This window comes from Grampus griseus (genome assembly GCF_964374135.1).
Source record: "Grampus griseus genome assembly, chromosome: 1".
Lineage (NCBI taxonomy): Eukaryota > Metazoa > Chordata > Mammalia > Artiodactyla > Delphinidae > Grampus > Grampus griseus.
In genome coordinates this window covers 54,489,285-54,506,584 of record NC_139017.1, presented here as the reverse complement: position 1 = coordinate 54,506,584, position 17,300 = coordinate 54,489,285, and the positions used below count along the sequence as shown (strand labels likewise).

Sequence of the window (17,300 nt, the reverse complement as noted above, 5' to 3'; positions counted from 1 at the left end):
AGGAAAGAACATTAATATTTAACAGAGTAAAGTGCCTATGAAGTGCATATTGACAACTGGACAATACTATAATTTTATATTTCCTTTCCTAATAATAAAATAATACACAAGATGTAATAATGCCCATTTAGAATAATTTAGAAACTAGATAAAAGTATAAAAATGGATACAATCAACCATTTTCTACTATTTACAGATAAACCTATTTCTTTATATTCCTTTGTTCTATGCATTTTTTCACAGTTGAGTTTCTCTCTCTTTCTCACTCTATCTCTCTCTATTTTGTGTCCTTTTCACTTACTATTGTATCATGGTCATATACTTACGTTATTACATCTTCATAAACATCAAATTATAATGTTATAATATTCATTAATATAAATGTATGATAATTTACTTGACCTTCTAATATTAGATAAGTAATTTACTTTATTTGCAATCATAAATAAAGCTCAAATAAATATTTTTATCCATAAGTCTTTGTCTTTCTACTTTAATTTACTACTATTATTTTCTGAGGATAGATTCTTACAGATAGAGTGACAGAATCAAAGTTATAATCATTTTTGAAGACAATGATACACGTTCCAATCATCTTTCCAGAAAAGATAATCCAATTTAGACAGATACTAGCAGTGTACAAGATTAACAATCTTTTTCTCTTCTTTATCTCTTCCAAGGTATTCTCATTCATGGCTAAGAGTTTCAATTTACACCTAACTCAGATGGCTTACATATTTACATCCCCTGTCCAGACCTGCCCGATTCATACTGCTTATTGACTTCTCCACTTGAGTATCTCAAAGGCACTGTGACATGGATGACTGAATTGGTGATTTCCAACTTGATGTTCCCATTTCATGCAGCATCAGTGTAATGCAGATACTTTGGAGGTATCTTAGACATCTTCCACACTCTCATACACCTCCTTACATTTTACCACTTAAAAGTGTACTTCCTGTATATTGACCATCATGTTATTATCATCTCTCTTTTGGGTTATTACAACATCTCTTTAGTCTTGCAGCATCACACGACCACTTTAAATTTGCTCTCTAATCCTTATTATCTTCTGAAAATGTGAATCAGATATTCACATAAATATACCTGGTTATACCAGTTAAAACCCCTGGTATAAAACACTGCAATACTACATGCTTTTAGGAAAAGACCACACTCACTATGATGGCCTACAAAGTCCTGCACAGTCTGGCCCAACATTACCTTACTCTCTAGCTTCTTTTCATACTCTGTTCTCCCTTGATTTTTTTTTTTTTTTTTTTTTTTTTTTTGCGGTACGCGGGCCTCTCACTGCTGTGGCCTCTCTCGTTGCGGAGCACAGGCTCCGGACGCGCAGGCTCAGCGGCCATGGCTCACGGGCCCAGCGGCTCCGCGGCATGTGGGATCTTCCTAGACCGGGGCACGAACCCACGTCCTCTGCATCGGCAGACGGACTCTCAACCACTGCGCCACCAAGGAAGCCCTCCCTTGATTTTTAAGCCACACTGGCCTTTTACTTCTTCATATATGCCATGCTTACTCCCGAAGTCTTTGAATATACTGCTCTCTCTGTCTGCAGCTATCTGTCCTTCCCTCATTGCACAGTTAACTCCTGTGCCTTCCCACACTCATGGGACCAGTCCACTTAAAGTACCCAGCAGTTGCACGTGTGCCACAATGAACAAAGGAAAATAAAAGGACACCCAAAGAGGTCTAACAGCCAGAGAGACAAAGAATAAAGAAGGCAATCAGAACAGTCTATCAACAAAAGAGAAAGGTTGGGGGTAGCAAAAGAATAATAAGTATTTGAAGAGGTACAAAAGGGCATTAAAAAAGACTTATAGAACTAAGAAAAATAAGATTTTTAAGTTAATATATTGAGTAGATAAGTTGAAGGAAAGGATGATCAATCTTGAGATTAGAATTAGTAGATGTTAAGATCCAGTAGGAGAATTAGAAAAATATAAAGAGAGAAGTGTGGAGGAAAGACCCAGAACATCTAATCTGTAAATAATAGGAGTTCCAGAAAATGGAACTGGGAGGAAGATGGGAGGAGAAAAATAATTATGAAAAAAACCTGTTGTTTTAAAAAGAAACGTGGGCTTCCCTGGTGGCGCAGTGGTTGACAAAGTCTGCCTACCGATGCAGGGGACACGGACGGGTTCATGCCCCGGTCCGGGAAGATCCCACATGCCGCGGAGCCGCTGGGCCCATGAGCCATGGCCGCTGAGCCTGCATGTCCGGAGCCTGTGCTCCGCAATGGGAGAGGACACAACAGTGAGAGGCCCGCGTACCGCAAAAAAAGAAAAGAAAAAAAGAAACGTATCCTGATTTTTAGAAAGATCCAAATCTTTACATTAAAGTGCTGTTTCAGATAGAATTGATGAGAAAAATTACCACATACACACCTGCTAGTATAAATCTTGAGCTCTGAGATAAAGAAAAGTCGTCTGTAAAGAAAGAGAAAGTTGCTTACAAAGGAAAAAGAATTAGACTGGCACTGGACTGAACATTCAAAAGGTAGAAGGCAATGAAATAGTATTCATGAATTCTTAAGAGGACTTCAGACTCAGAGTCCCACATCCAGCCAGGTTATCACCATATACCCAATCTGAGGGAGATGCTAAGGCAGTATTAGGATTACAACAACACTGAATGTACCTGCAGAGAGTGTTCAAGGGTGAAGAAAAACTAAGAGAAGAGAAAACAGTGGTAAGCAACAAAATTTGCCGTATCCATAGAGTCAAATCAAAATAAATAATGATAGATCATCTAAGAATTGCAATATAAGGACTAAATAAGAAGTCTTAAAGAAGAAGAGACACATTGCAACAGAAATTCAAATAGTCTAAAACTCAGGGGAGGGTGGAAGGAAAAAAAGATGCTCACAAGTTCTCCTCTGATGGGTATAGGAGTGAAGAGTAGGGAAGCAAAGGGATCCCAGAGTTCTCATATTGTTGGAAGAAGTGGGCAAGGAGAGAAGTAGGAGAAGAAAGTGTCTTGGGAGAGAAATATTTGATAATTTGCCTCATGGAATAATAGGGTTACATACTGGTGAGTGTAAATATTAATAAAATAAAAAGTACAGAACTCCCAAATTAAAAAAGAAAAAATAAAGAAAATTAATAGCCTCTTGATCAAATCAACAAAAAATTAAGAAAAGAAACAACAAAACAGGAAATTTTAACGATAGGAATAAAATCAAGTATATTAATTATTAAATTAATAAAAGTGAACTGAATTCTCTCAGCTAAACAGTTAATTTAGGTTAAAAAAATAAAACCCAATTATATGTTATTTGCAAAACTAAAGGAACAGGTAAAGATATATCAGACAAACACAAAACAAAGAAATAAAAATTCATGAATGGCAATATTAATATAGGCAAGATAGAATTTAAAAGTACTGAACAGGATAAACAATTTAAAAGCACTAAATAGAACAAATAGAAATATTATATAATGATATAAAGTACAATTTATGAAGACTGGAAAATACTTATAAACCTGTTTGCACCAAATAATATAATAGACAAATAAATGAAGCAAATGTTACTTAAAAATGTAGGATAAACTTGACATAACTATTGCATATAATTAATTAAAATATAAATATGGAAAGTTTTAATATGGCATTTTTCAAATTTGATATAGTGGACAAAAAATAAGTAAGCACATAAAAAAATAAATAGTACAACAGATGAAGTAAATTTAATAGGTTCCTTTATCGCTTAAATAGAAGATAAAGATGTTTTCACGATCAACAAACCATTTACAAAAATCTGTCATATACTTGGATCTGCACACACACATAATATGAGTTTTAAGAAATTAAAAAGAAGAGAAATTTTATGAATCCCATTCTTTGGTCACAAAACAAAAAAAAAGAAAAAATGAATTTCTAAGAAAAAGACTCAAAAAGAAAACAAAAAGCAAGCACACTCCTTGATAATTCTTGTATTACAGAAGAAACCAAAACAAAATTGTAAATTATTTAGAAAGCAATAAAAAATATATAAACACATCATATCCAACCAGTGGAGCACAGCAAAGGCTATAGGAAAACTTATGGCTTTAAATATGTTCATCATTTAGAGAAAAAATTTTAAAAGTTAATATTCATCTATAGAAAGTGTTAAATTAGGATAAAAAAAAAATAAGCCAAGAAAGGAAATTAACATAGATTAAACCAAAACTAATGAAATAGGAAATATTAAGATAGCATAAAAGATAAAGACATCCATCAGTATTTTCCCTTTAGTAATAGATAATAAATTTATAATCCTAATTAGGGGAGAAAACAAAAGTATACAAGATCACAAATGAGAAAGGATAGAATACATACCCACAAATATATAGGAGATTGAGAAAATTACAATCAAATACTTTATGCAATCTTATGCCAAAACTAAGAACCTAGAGGTAATTAATAATATCCTTAAAAAATATCAACAAAATTAACTCAGAAAGAGTTGGAAAACCCAAGTTGCTTTTACAAAACACTGCTAGTATTAAGATACTTGCTTAAAAGACTAACAATGACTGCAAGACAAATATACAAAAATCATGGAGGGACCTTGAAGATGGCGGAGGAGTAAGCCATGGAGATCACCTTCCTCCCCACAAATACATCAGAAATACATCTACACATGGAACAACTCCTACAGAACACCTACTGAATGTTGGCAGAAGACCTCAGACCTCCCAAAAGGCAAGAAACTCCCCACGTACCTGGGTAGGGCAAAAGAAAAAAGAAACAACAGAGACAAAAGAATAGGGACAGGACCTGCACCACAGGGAGGGAGCCATGAAGGAGTAAAGGTTTCCAGAAACTAGGAGGACCCTTCGCGGGTGGAGACTGCGGGTGGCGGAGCGGGAAGCTTCGGCCGGGAGCCACGGAGGAGAGTGCAGCAACAGGGGTGCAGGGGGCAAAGCGGAGAGATTCCAGCACAGAGGAGCGGTGCCGACCAGCACTCACCAGACCGAGAGGCTTGTCTGCTCACCGGCCGGGACGGGCCGGGGGCTGGGAGCTGAGGCTTGAAGGGCTTCAGAGGTCAGAATGGCCATCATCGAAAAAATCTACTAACAATAAATGCTGGAGAGGGTCTGGAGAAAAGGGAACTCTTTTGCACTGTTGGTGGGAATGTAAATTGATACAGCCACTATGGAGAACAGTATAGACGTTCCTTAAAAAACTAAAAATAGAACTACCATATGATCCAGCAATCCCACCACTGGGCACATACCCTGAGAAAACCATAATTCAAAGAGTCGTGTACCACAATGTTCATTGCAGCTCTATTTACAATAGCCAGGACATGGAAGCAACCTAAGTGTCCTTCAACAGATGAATGGATAAAGAAGATGTGGCACATATATACAATGGAATATTAGCCATAAAAAGAAACGAAATTGAGTTATTTTTAGTGAGGTGGATGGACCTAGAGACTGTCATACAGAGTGAAGTAAGTCAGAAAGAGTAAAAGAAATACCGTATGCTAACATATATATATGGAATCTAAAAAAAAAATGGTTCTGAAGAACCTAGGGGCAGGACAGGAATAAAGACACAGATGTAGAGAATGGACTTGAGGACACAGGGAGGGGGGAGTGTAAGCTGGGCAGAAGTGAGAGAGTGGCATGGACATATATACACTACCAAATGTGAAATAGATAGTTAGTGGGAAGCAGCCACATAGCACAGGGAGACCAGCTCTGTGCTTTGTGACCACCTAGAAGGGTGGGATAGGGAGGGTGGGAGGCAGATGCAAGACGGAGAAGATATGGGGATGTATGTATATGTACAGCTGATTCACTTTGTTATAGAGCAGAAAGTAACACACCATTGTAAAGCAATTATACTCCAATAAAGATGTTAAAAAAATACAAATCAATGACTTTCCTCAATACTCCCAATAACTTTGAAATGGAAGAAATACTCCATTCACGCTAGGAGAAAGGCTATAAAACACATAAAAATAAACTATTTTAAATTAAGAAAATTATAAGATCTTCATAAATGGGAAGGCATATTTGGATGTGTTAATTTGATTACACTATACTGCTAGGTCTTACTAAGTGAGTAGCACTAGTAGGTATTCAATAAATACTTATTGAATAATGAGTACCATCACACCCTTAAAAATAATGACAATCGGGCTTCCCTGGTGGCGCAGTGGTTGAGAATCCGCCTACCAATGCAGGGAACACGGGTTCGTGCCCCGGTCTGGGAAGATCCCACGTGCCACGGAGCGGCTAGGCCCGTGAGCCATGGCCGCTGAACCTGTGAGTCCGGAGCCTGTACTCCGCAACGGGAGAGGCCACAGCAGTGAGAGGCCCGCGTACCACCAAAAAAAATAAATAAATAAAAATAATGACTATCATCTTTAAAACACCTTTGCAAATTTTATAATTTAAATGGTTCTCGGGGTTTCTCTGGTGGCGCAGTGGTTACGAGTCTGCCTGCCAATGCAGGGGACACAGGTTCGAACCCTGGTCCGGGAAGATCCCACATGCTGAGGAGCAACTAAGCCCATGCGCCACAGCTACTGAGCCCATGTGCTGCAACTACTGAAGCCCACGCACCTAGAGCCCATGCTCCGCAAGAAGGGAAGCCATCGCAATGAGAAACCTGCACACTGCAATGACGAGTAGCCCCTGCTCACCACAACTAGAGAAAGCCCGCGCGCAGCAACAAAGACCCAATGCAGCCAAAAATTAATAAGTAAAATAAATAAATTAAAAAAATGATTCTCCATCAAAGCTTTAATATTTTTGCAAAGGAGGATGAGCATTTTTATATATTTATGGAAATGATGTTCTTTGTTCTGATTTCATTACATACTTTTTGTATATTATTATAATAATTTCTCATTTTTTATTTGCTTTTGCCTGACATATCTTTGTCTCTTTTACTCTTTTGCTTTTATCCATTTGTTTTAGTTTTTAAAAAGAAATATCTGTTATAAATGCTAACTGTAAAGTAGGCTTTAATTTTCATCCCAATTTGAAAATCACCTCCTACAATTAGGAAAGTTTTAATCATGTTTATTTCTCGCCTTTTTGGTTTCTATATTATTTTAGTGGTTTTCAGTTCTACAGGTAAATGACCATCTTAAAGTTTTCCAAATTATTCTTGAATTCATTTTTGTATATAAAATTCCTGTATATAAACTTTAGGAATAAAATAATAAGTTTTGGCTTCTTGGGGGATTTAGAAGCTTTTACTTTTCACATTATCTCATGACATTTGCAAATCTGTCTAGAAATATTAACCTAGAATATTATTTCTGAATTATTGTTTTCACATTTCTTTGAGGCTCCTTTTTTTCTCTTTTTACTTTTGTATTCAATTTTGTTACACTTAAGCAATTATTTAGATGGAACTCTACATGTTTAACTTTAATAAAGATTTAACATCAGGCATTTTCTACCTGGACTTCTCAATTTGTAAATTCTTACTTGGATTCATTTTTTGAGCTGGCTCAAACTAGAGTTAGCTATCTAAATTTCTGGTTGGGGCAGTCTCTACATTTCTCACATTGATTCAGTGAGTAAGTGAAGAAATTTCTTATTTTTTTTTTTACTGTTTAGCCCAGTTTTTCTTATTCAGGGTAATGCATGCAATGGTCACTCAAAGGATTTCAATCTAGTTCACTCTGTGAGTCTTGCAAATAGTTGACTGACATTTCCACTTCCCAGTGCTTTTGAGACTTTCCATCTCTGTTGTATATGAGTTTTTGGATATAGCAATGGATGGAGAAGGGCAAAAGAGAAGCTTCTAATTTTTCACCATCTTATAAGAGGTCATCTTATTTAACCTTCATAGCAACCCTGCAAAGTTGGTTATAGAGTTGTTTTACAGTTGAGGAAGCTGAGATTCAGAGAGATTAGGTGACTTTCCCCAAATCACATAGCTAATTAACGGCACAACCTGGGCCTACCACGTTCCTTGGCATATAGCCTCTGTAAAGCAAATATGAGTTGAATGAATGAACAAAGGAATCAATGAATAAATGAACTATGGAATGAACTTGGACTGTGCTTATTTTTAAAACCACCTTTTTCATTTTTGACTGGACCCTTAACTTTCTACAGAAAACCTAAGATTTAAAAAGTTTGAAGAGACAAACCATAATAAGTAGAATGAGTAATTTTAATTAAAGTGGGACATATTTAAAGGAAATACATTTTCCTAGTATGAGAGTTTATTGTTGGAAAATTTGAAAGGTCATATCTTTGCTACAGAGCAGAAAGGGTAATGGATTATCTTGACGGAATCAAAATTCATCAGTTTTTAATTTTCTAATTACCTCTCTACAATAGCTTTTAACTACCACGTAGGTTTCCATCTGAGGCATTTCCACTACACAGTATGAGTTTCTTTAAGATGTAAAGGTATGGGGAAGGCAAAGCTGGACAAATGCCATGGGAGCTCTTGGCCAGCTGGAAAGCACAAAAAGTAGAGGGTACAGACTTTCCACACTCTCTAAGCAGATCTGAAGAATTCAGCTTTGGCCCACTCTTACTGACCTTTCTCCAGAGTATTTTCTTTCAGAGGCTCTTCAAATGGAAAATCTTGATTTTTTTTCCCTCAAAGGATAGCCAAATTCTTGAGAGGGAAAATAATTATCTGGTTGAAACATTAGAAGAGGGTCAAAGGCTTCTGGTGGCTTTGGCTGCTTCATTTTTACCCATTTTTGAAGCCTCGTCTTAGGCTGTGTCTAGACATCCAAGGAGAGTTGGATACAGGTCTAAAACACTAAACTGAGCTGATTTACTGGAAGTCTCATAAATTCTGTGGATGCAGCTTCCAGGTTCTCACCACATGCCGTAGCTATATAGATAACCCACAGCAATTTGTACTGACTGCATTTTTTGTTGTTGTTTAGTCTATTTCAGCTGCAATCACACAGATATGGGCTTCTGAATGATTTCACTATGAAATCAAGCTGAACTATATGTTTTGCAGTTTGAAAAAATAAAATTCATCTCAGTATTAAAAATGACCATAAGAAATTTTATCCCATAAGTAAAAGGCTTTTAAGTGTTACACTGTAGAGAACATGACCACATGATGAGCCCATGTTTTGATTATATACATAACTTTCATTCACATCATAAGAATGTCTTTGGGTGTTAAAAATGTGAGGTTTAATTTCTTTGCCTATGACAGTTCTTCAAACATCTGAGACCAGATATTTCGTGTCCCACAAGTCTTCTAGTCCCCAAGCCAACACTTTTGCCAACTTTTCCAAATGTTTCTCATATGAAGAGGTTTCTAGATAACACTGCATCCTTCTTGCATTCTTGTGAATTTGCTGTATTTTAAATGGATTTTCTGAAAATGAGATGCCAGCAACTGATCACAGATCTCCAGATGCGATATTATTCATATGTAAGGAAGAAGTCTGGCAGAATTTTTGCCTGCTTTCTGGACAGAAAACTTTTACTAATGTAAATTTAAGTAAAACACAGTAGAATATAGTAAAGACCATAAACACCTATTGAAATCCCGGCTATTATTATCATTTATTATCTTATATGACATTGGAGAAGGCAACCTCTTTGAATTTCAGTTTACTCATCTATAAAATGGGGATAATAGCATTATCTATCTCAGGCTTACTATGATAATAAAATAAGGTTATATGCATGAAGAGCTTATTTCACACCACGCCCAGCATCGGCTAAATGTACAAGTAAAATATATAAAGTACAAAAATTATTATTATGCGTTACTTTCACTGCATTTAGGTCCCTTACATTTGATGTCCTATAAAACCAGACCTCTCTTGGACTGAACGCATATAGACTTTTTAAAACATGAGTAAAATTTATACTTAGCATTATTACATTTCATCTGGTTAGTTTTGGCCCATTTACCAGTTTGCTCAGATGTTCTGAATCCAAATTCTGGCACACAATATATTCACAATTCTTCCTGTTTTGCATTATCTGCATATTTATTACATAACATTCCCATATCATTATCAGAGTCATTGGTAATCATATTATAGACCTAAAACAGAACTCAAAGGATCCCATACCAGAGTTACATGTTCCATTAACTTGTACCCATTGGCTATCAACAATAAGACTTAAGATGTAATCATAAGTCCATCATAAATGGACTATCAAGTTATGTCTATTTCCCCTCACGCATATTTCAAAAGACTATATCAAGGTCTAAGTATATTATATCTACTCCTTCTATTAAAAATTTGGAGTCAGTTTGGTTCAACTTGTTTTTCAAGATTCAGAGAAAGTTCCTATTGATCACTGATATCCTTTCTAAATAATTATAAATATCAATTTCATAATTAATTATAGATGTATATAGCAGGGCATTGATGATAAACTCATCGATCAAATTTCCATTTTGTTTTCCCTTTTGAAAATCTGGACAACAGCCTCCTCTGTGGACTTTTTTTTTTTTACTGATCCACTGATCCTACCACATTCCCACTCATCATCACCCTGCTATGTCTTCACTTCTGTGCACACTCAGTTTAGCACTATAACTACTACCTTGCAAACTTTTGAGTCCCTTTCCTGTCTTTTCCTTCACCATTTTATTTACCTAATAAAACTCCAATTGAATTACTTTCTTACTCAGCTCATATATCCAAGTTGCTAAAGAATCCAAGAGAAAAACTATGCAACTGTGATGACTATACTCACTTCAAATATCAAATGGGCACCTAACTTTTCCAGACTTCCCTACTATAAGTCTTCAATCAATATACTTTCTCACTGTACTAGAGGATTACTTCATACCTTTTTTTCCCTAAATCTCTGATACACCATCTGCCACTCACACTTGACAGATAATTCTGCTTCATACTACACAGGAAAAACAAATACAATCTGATGAGAATTGTATCTTCTTTCCACCAAATCCACCAGACTACCTGCATTAGCAACCACAGGTTCTGCCTTCCTCTTGTACCATGGAAGACCAAACCCTCAACTTATACACTGGGTCCCATGTCTTCTAATGTCTTCCTGAACTTCCTGCAATTATTTCTTTTCTCTTCCATGTCAACAATTTCTTCCTTTCTACTATTGGATCACTCATATGGCATACTAGCATGCCTCAAAAGCAACCATCTTAAAACACATACACACACAACACACATACACACACATACTTTCACTTTCACCCCCTAAGAACTGCCTCATTTTTGTTTGCTTTTACAGTGAAATTCCTTGAGTTATCTTGAATCATTTTCTCCATTCTCTCTCCTCTCATTCTTTTGTCAATCCATCCCAGTGAGATTTGTGGTCCTGCTACTCTATAGATACTGGTCTTATCAAGTTTATGTGATCTACATTTTGCCACAGAAAATGCTCAATTCCTAGCCTTCATGTGACTTGCCTTCACTGCAGCATCTGACATTGTTGACCACTCCCTCTCTTCAATCACTGTCTTCTCAAGACTTTTGCAATATCACACTCTCCTGCTTTCCACACTTCTACCCTACTGACTGCAGCTTCTTAATCTCTTTTGCTGTCTCCTCTTCCTTTGTTAGACTTTTAAATTCGGGAGTGCCCCAAGCTCCTTCCATGGTCTGTGCTTTCTCCAAGGTGATCTCTGTCTGGTGACCTTAAATACCATTTAAATGCAGATAACTCCAGACCTCTACACTGAACTACAGACTCCCACATCCAAGCCACCATCTTCTCTCATCTGGTTGATTGTTACAGCTTCCTAACACCTCCTTGACACCTCTCTTGATCCACTCTCCACAAAGAAGCCACAGTGATCATATATTATATCACCACCCTGTTTAAAATCCTCCAGTGACTTCCCACCATGAGCAGGAAAAAAATTCAAACTTCTTGCCATGAATGATCTACCTTTCCAACCTCGTTTTCCATTTATGTTCTTCCAACTGCAACGTAAGTTCATTGATGGAATGCTAAATGTTGATCAATGTATTTCTAGCATTTACATTATATGCTGGGTGCGCAATAATATTTGCTATTATTATAGCTAACTAACTACTCTTTCAGTCTTTTCTCAGCATCCAAAATTCTTCAAAGACTATTGACAATGAATCAATGATACCAAGATGTTACATTATTATAAATTGAGAACCAAACCTGTGATTTCAACAATATGAATTTAATAAGCTAGGACAATGAATTATTCTTATATCTTACAGAGAATATTCCTGATGTCATGTACTTGTAATAATAAGAAGCAGTGCAATAAAACTAGAAATTATGATAAAAGTTAAGCAGAAAAGAACCATAAAACCACTTAAAGTAACCCCCCACCCTCACCAAATTTTGTGTCAAACAGCAACTTAAAGGTGTAATTACACACTATTTGCTAAATAGACAAAATAATACCACACACCAGATTGAAACTCAGTATTCTATTCAGAGGCAAATTCTATTCAGAGGCAAAATCACAGTCACGTACATCTTATTATTTTTAAAAAAAGAAGCAAAAATACATTGTCAGCATTTAACAAATTGGAAAATGATAAAACTTAGCAGAGCAAAATACAGGATATAATAAATTGGGAACTAATTATGGAAAACTGAATTATCATTGATAAATTTACGAGTCTGTTCTTTGATGAATCAAATAATGAAACAGCTCTGTAATATATAGTAAATAAAAGATGAGAAAAATAATCAAAATCAGAAATGAGACATGATTTAACAGGGAGAAGATTAAATTATTTTAAGAGATGCTAAGTATACTTTTATGATAGAAAATTTATAAGTATCAATGATGGGTACAATTTCTAGGAAATTATGAAAAAAGAATCATAAAATCCCAACTGACCAATATCCACAGGATAAACTGGAAAACAAAACTTTTCTTCAAATTAGTTCTGATCTCAGAGAGTTTATAGGTCTTTCTTTCCAAATTTTAAGGGAAAGATTCTTTTATGCAGGGCATCTCAGAAACATTAATAGGCCAATACACACTGTAAATCTCCAAGAAAAGAACATGCTAAGCAGAATTCCCCATTTATTTGACCCTAGATTCTTTTTTCCTTGAACTTCTCACAGGGTTAGTGTGTACTTTAAGGACCAAACTTTGGGATATTTCTCTATAAACCAATCTCACCTATGAATAAAGATGTAGAACTCCTAAAAAATATGTTAGGATATTGAGTGTCATAAAATGTTTAAAAGTATGACCTTGAATAGTCAAAGCAATCTTGAGAAAGAAGAACAAAGCTGGAGGCATCATGCTCCCTGATTTCAGACTATAGTACAAAGCTATAGTAATCAAAAACAGTATAGCATTGACATAAAAACAGTCACATAGGTCAACAGAACAGAATAGAGAGCCCAGAAATAAACTCATATATACATAGTCAATTAATTTCCAACAAAGGAGCCAAGAATATACATTGGGGAAAGGACAGTCTCTTCAATAAATGGTGTTGAGGAAACTAGACAGTCACATGCAAAAGAATAAATCTGGACCACTATCTTACACCATACACAAAAACAAATATAAAATGAATTAACGACTTCAATTTAAACCTGAAACCATAAAACTCCTAGAAGAAAACATAAGCAGTGATCTCCTTAACATGGGTCTTGGTGATGATTTTTTAGATTTGACACCAAATACAAAGGCAACAAAACTACATCAAACTAAAAAGATTTTGCACAGCAAAGGAAACCATCAACAAAATTAAAAGGCAAACCATCAACAAAATGAAAGGAGAATATATTTGCAAATCATATGTCTGGTAAAGGGTTAATATTCAAACGTAAAAAGAATGCACATAACTCAACAACAACAAAAAATCTGATTTTAAAAATGGGCAGAATAGACATTTTTCCAAAGAAGAGATACAGATGGCCAACAGGTACATGAAAAAGTGCTCAATATCACTAATCATCAGAGAAATGCACATCAAAACCATGAGATATCACCTCACACTTGTTAGAATGGCTATTATCAAAAAGACAAGAAAGAAATGTCGGCAAGGATGTAGAGAAAAGGGAACTCTTGTACACGGCTGGTGGGAATGTAAATTGGAGCACTCACTATGGAAGAGTATGGAGGTTCCTCAAGAAATTAAAAATAGAACTACAGTACAATCTAGCAATTCACTTCTGGGTACTTATCCAAAGAAAAGTAAGACATTAAACTCAAAAGACATGGAAACAACCTACGTGTCCATCAAAGGATGAGTGGTAAAGAAAATGTTATTTATGTGTGTGTGTGTGTGTGTGTGTGTGTGTGTGTGTATAATGCTAGGTAAAATAAGTCTCACAGACAAAGACAAATATTGTATGATCTCTCTTATATGTCAAATCTTATAAAGCACAAAACAAAAAACTGAGCTCATAGATACAAAGAACAGATTGTTGGTTGCCAAAAGCAGGGCATGGAGTGGTGGGCAAGAGATACAAACTTCCAGTTAAAAAAGAAATAAATCATGGAGATGTAATGGTGATCAGAGCATGGTGATCATAGTTAATAATACTGCATTGCATATGTGAAAGTTGCTAAGAGAGTAAATCTTAAAAGTTCTCACCACAAGAAAAAAATTTGTAACTATGTGTGGAGACAGATGTTAACTAGACTTGTGGAGACCGTTTCACAATATAAACAGATATCGAATCATGTTGCACACCTGAAACTAATATAAAGTTATATGTCAATTATACCTCAATAATAGAAAAAAAAGATCCAGCCACCACTACCAAGTAGGGTTTTTCCTAAGAGAAGTTTTTGTGAGGAATACTGTAAAGAGATCACTTGCATTCAGTACCATGTATAAATTGACCACTCACAAATCCCAGATTTCTCCTCCAAGTTACAGTTAAATTCTGGATATTTCCCTTTCAAAATCTTGAGTTACTCTCAAATCTTCCCTTCCTCCAAAGCTTCCTCGTATTAGTAAATGGTGCCCCCTTCCAACTAGTTGCTTGTGCTAGATACGTGTCATTCTGGATGTCTCTTTTTCCCGCACTTCAGTTTCAATCAGTCCGTCTGTCAACACAGCCCCCTAATGAATCTCCTTTATTTCATCTCCACTGCCTCCATTCTAGTCCAGGACACCATCATCTTTCACCTGGATTGCTACACAAAACTCCTAACTCCTAGACCTGCTTCTCTCCTACTCTCCATTCTGTAGCCAAACGCAACCCCATCAATGGCTCCCCACTGTATTAGGATAAAGATCACCAATTTTGATATTCAGTCTTTAGTATTACCTTTCCTTGACCCAGTGAAGAGAAAAAGGTGAAGAAATAAAAATTTTAAATGAAAAAAAATTAATTTTTATAAAAAATATTTTAAAATATAAGAGCATTGCAAAACACATTTACTGTAAGTGCAGCTGCAGAATCAGCTGAGTCACCACCACTCCTGACTTTCTCTGGCTGCCAACGGCCATGGTGCCAAGTCCATGTCAGTGTTAATCACTGACACAATAAAAGAGCTGAAAGCATGAATTTTGGTTATAACTGTGGGGTCTTATTTATGAAGAGAAAGGTCATAAAGAAGGCAGATTACAATTTAAGTGGTGGAAATTCTTAAAATATAGCATATTTTATATCTAAATATTCTTCCTCATACCCAAATGCTAAAATAATCTGATGTCACACAATTTAAGAAGGTAATCTAAATAAAAATAGAAAGTTTGGATTCCTTAGTAGAAACTGGAAAGACCTGGTTTCTTGAAAGACCTTCTGCTCCTGGCCCCTTTTCCCCAGACTTCATTGTTTCTCCTGCAAAAGAGGAGGAGGACTGATAGATTTGATTGATGGGTTATAAAAGAGAAATTGAGCAAGCCTGTGTCCATAGGACACATGCATTTCTCTCTCATTCCAAGATGCTCTGGTGAGTTCTGCTTTGTGGGAGAGGTCTGTGGTTGCTCAGCTTTGTCTATGATTATTGGGGGCTGAAGTATTAGCAAGACACTTGGCCACAGATCTAGATCCATTTGTTTCATGACTTATCTGTTTGTTTCCTGTGCTTCCAAAAACAGCAACAACAACAACAAATCTGAACTGGAGAAGGGGAGAAAAGAGTGTGATTTATTGGCCCCCTAAAACTCCAACAGTGAGGGGTAGCGTTGAAGAGAGGTTAATAGTTTTGGTTTCAGATGGGTTAAACGGGAAGTGAAAGTAGGCCTTCTGAGTGAAAATGCCCAGTAGGCAGCTGGAGATGTGGGACTGGTGTCTCAAGATAATAAATAATGACCATACTACATGTGGCTGTGATGCTATGTACCACATGAATTTGTTTATTTTATTTTAATACAGCTTAATAGCCTCATTAAGTATTTCCCATAGGAGGACAAGCCAAACAACCACAGGTCATGTGTCTACTTGGGCATAACCAATAGCAGGCAAATTAGCCAATAATACAATAGCATTTAAAAAAGTTGTTGCAATCCAATATTTATGCAGAATGTGTTGATGATGATGGTGGTGGTTCTATGACCAGGGGTCCCACGGCATGCCTTTTCATCCTTCAGCCCTTTTCATTCAATGCTGCCTATGTCCTCCTACCTTCTTTACCACCTGGCAAACTTCCGCTCATCCTTAGAGCCTCAACTCATATATTCCTTCCTCTGAGTCTTCCCCAGGTAGCATTAATTATCCTCTTCTCTATGTTCCCCTAATGACTTACTTATACAGCATTTGAGTTGAACTACATCTTCTGTTTAAGGAATTTATTACTTCTAGAGGTGGTAGAAATATAAACAATGTCACAGATGATTTACATAAAAATCCTGGGTAAAAGATCCATAAAGGACTAATAAAAACAGTAGAGATTATGAGATACATCTTCAACCTCCAAGTTTCTATTAAGGAAGATTTCCACACCAAGTGTCTCTGTAAAATATAACAGACGGATGGATGAAGTATGTAACTGGTTATGTGACATGTCATTCTGTATAATGGTTCTTGTGGCATTCATTTATTGATTTACTTGTCTAATAAACATTTGTTGAGAAGCTATGTGCCAGTTATTGTGCTAGGCCCTGAGGGACACATGGCGAATAGGACAGACAAGGTCTCTATTCTCATGAAGCTTATATTCTGGCAGTACGTATAAAAATTGATGGTGAATGGAATGCTAAGATACTAACAATAATTTATCTAGACTTCACTGTCAAGGTACCAAGTAATTCCCGATATCCCAATGACATTTCCCCCTTTTGCCTAAAAAACAAAAGAAAAAACAGACATCTGTTTTATTCCAGTAAGTTTCATCATTTAACAATTACTCAAAAGACTGAAAATAATTCATAACCAGATAAAGGAAATCTTTACAAAGCTCTTAGTGGTTTTTAAAAA

The 17,300-nt window shown here is 36.1% G+C and overlaps 1 protein-coding gene across 6 annotated transcripts in view; it reads right to left on the bottom strand.

Moving 5' to 3' along the window:
- DNM3 (dynamin 3) overlaps positions 1 to 17,300 on the bottom strand; it is a gene marked incomplete at both ends in the record, with an annotated part of 567,700 nt that overhangs the window by 99,668 nt on the left and 450,732 nt on the right. The window lies entirely within an intron of this gene.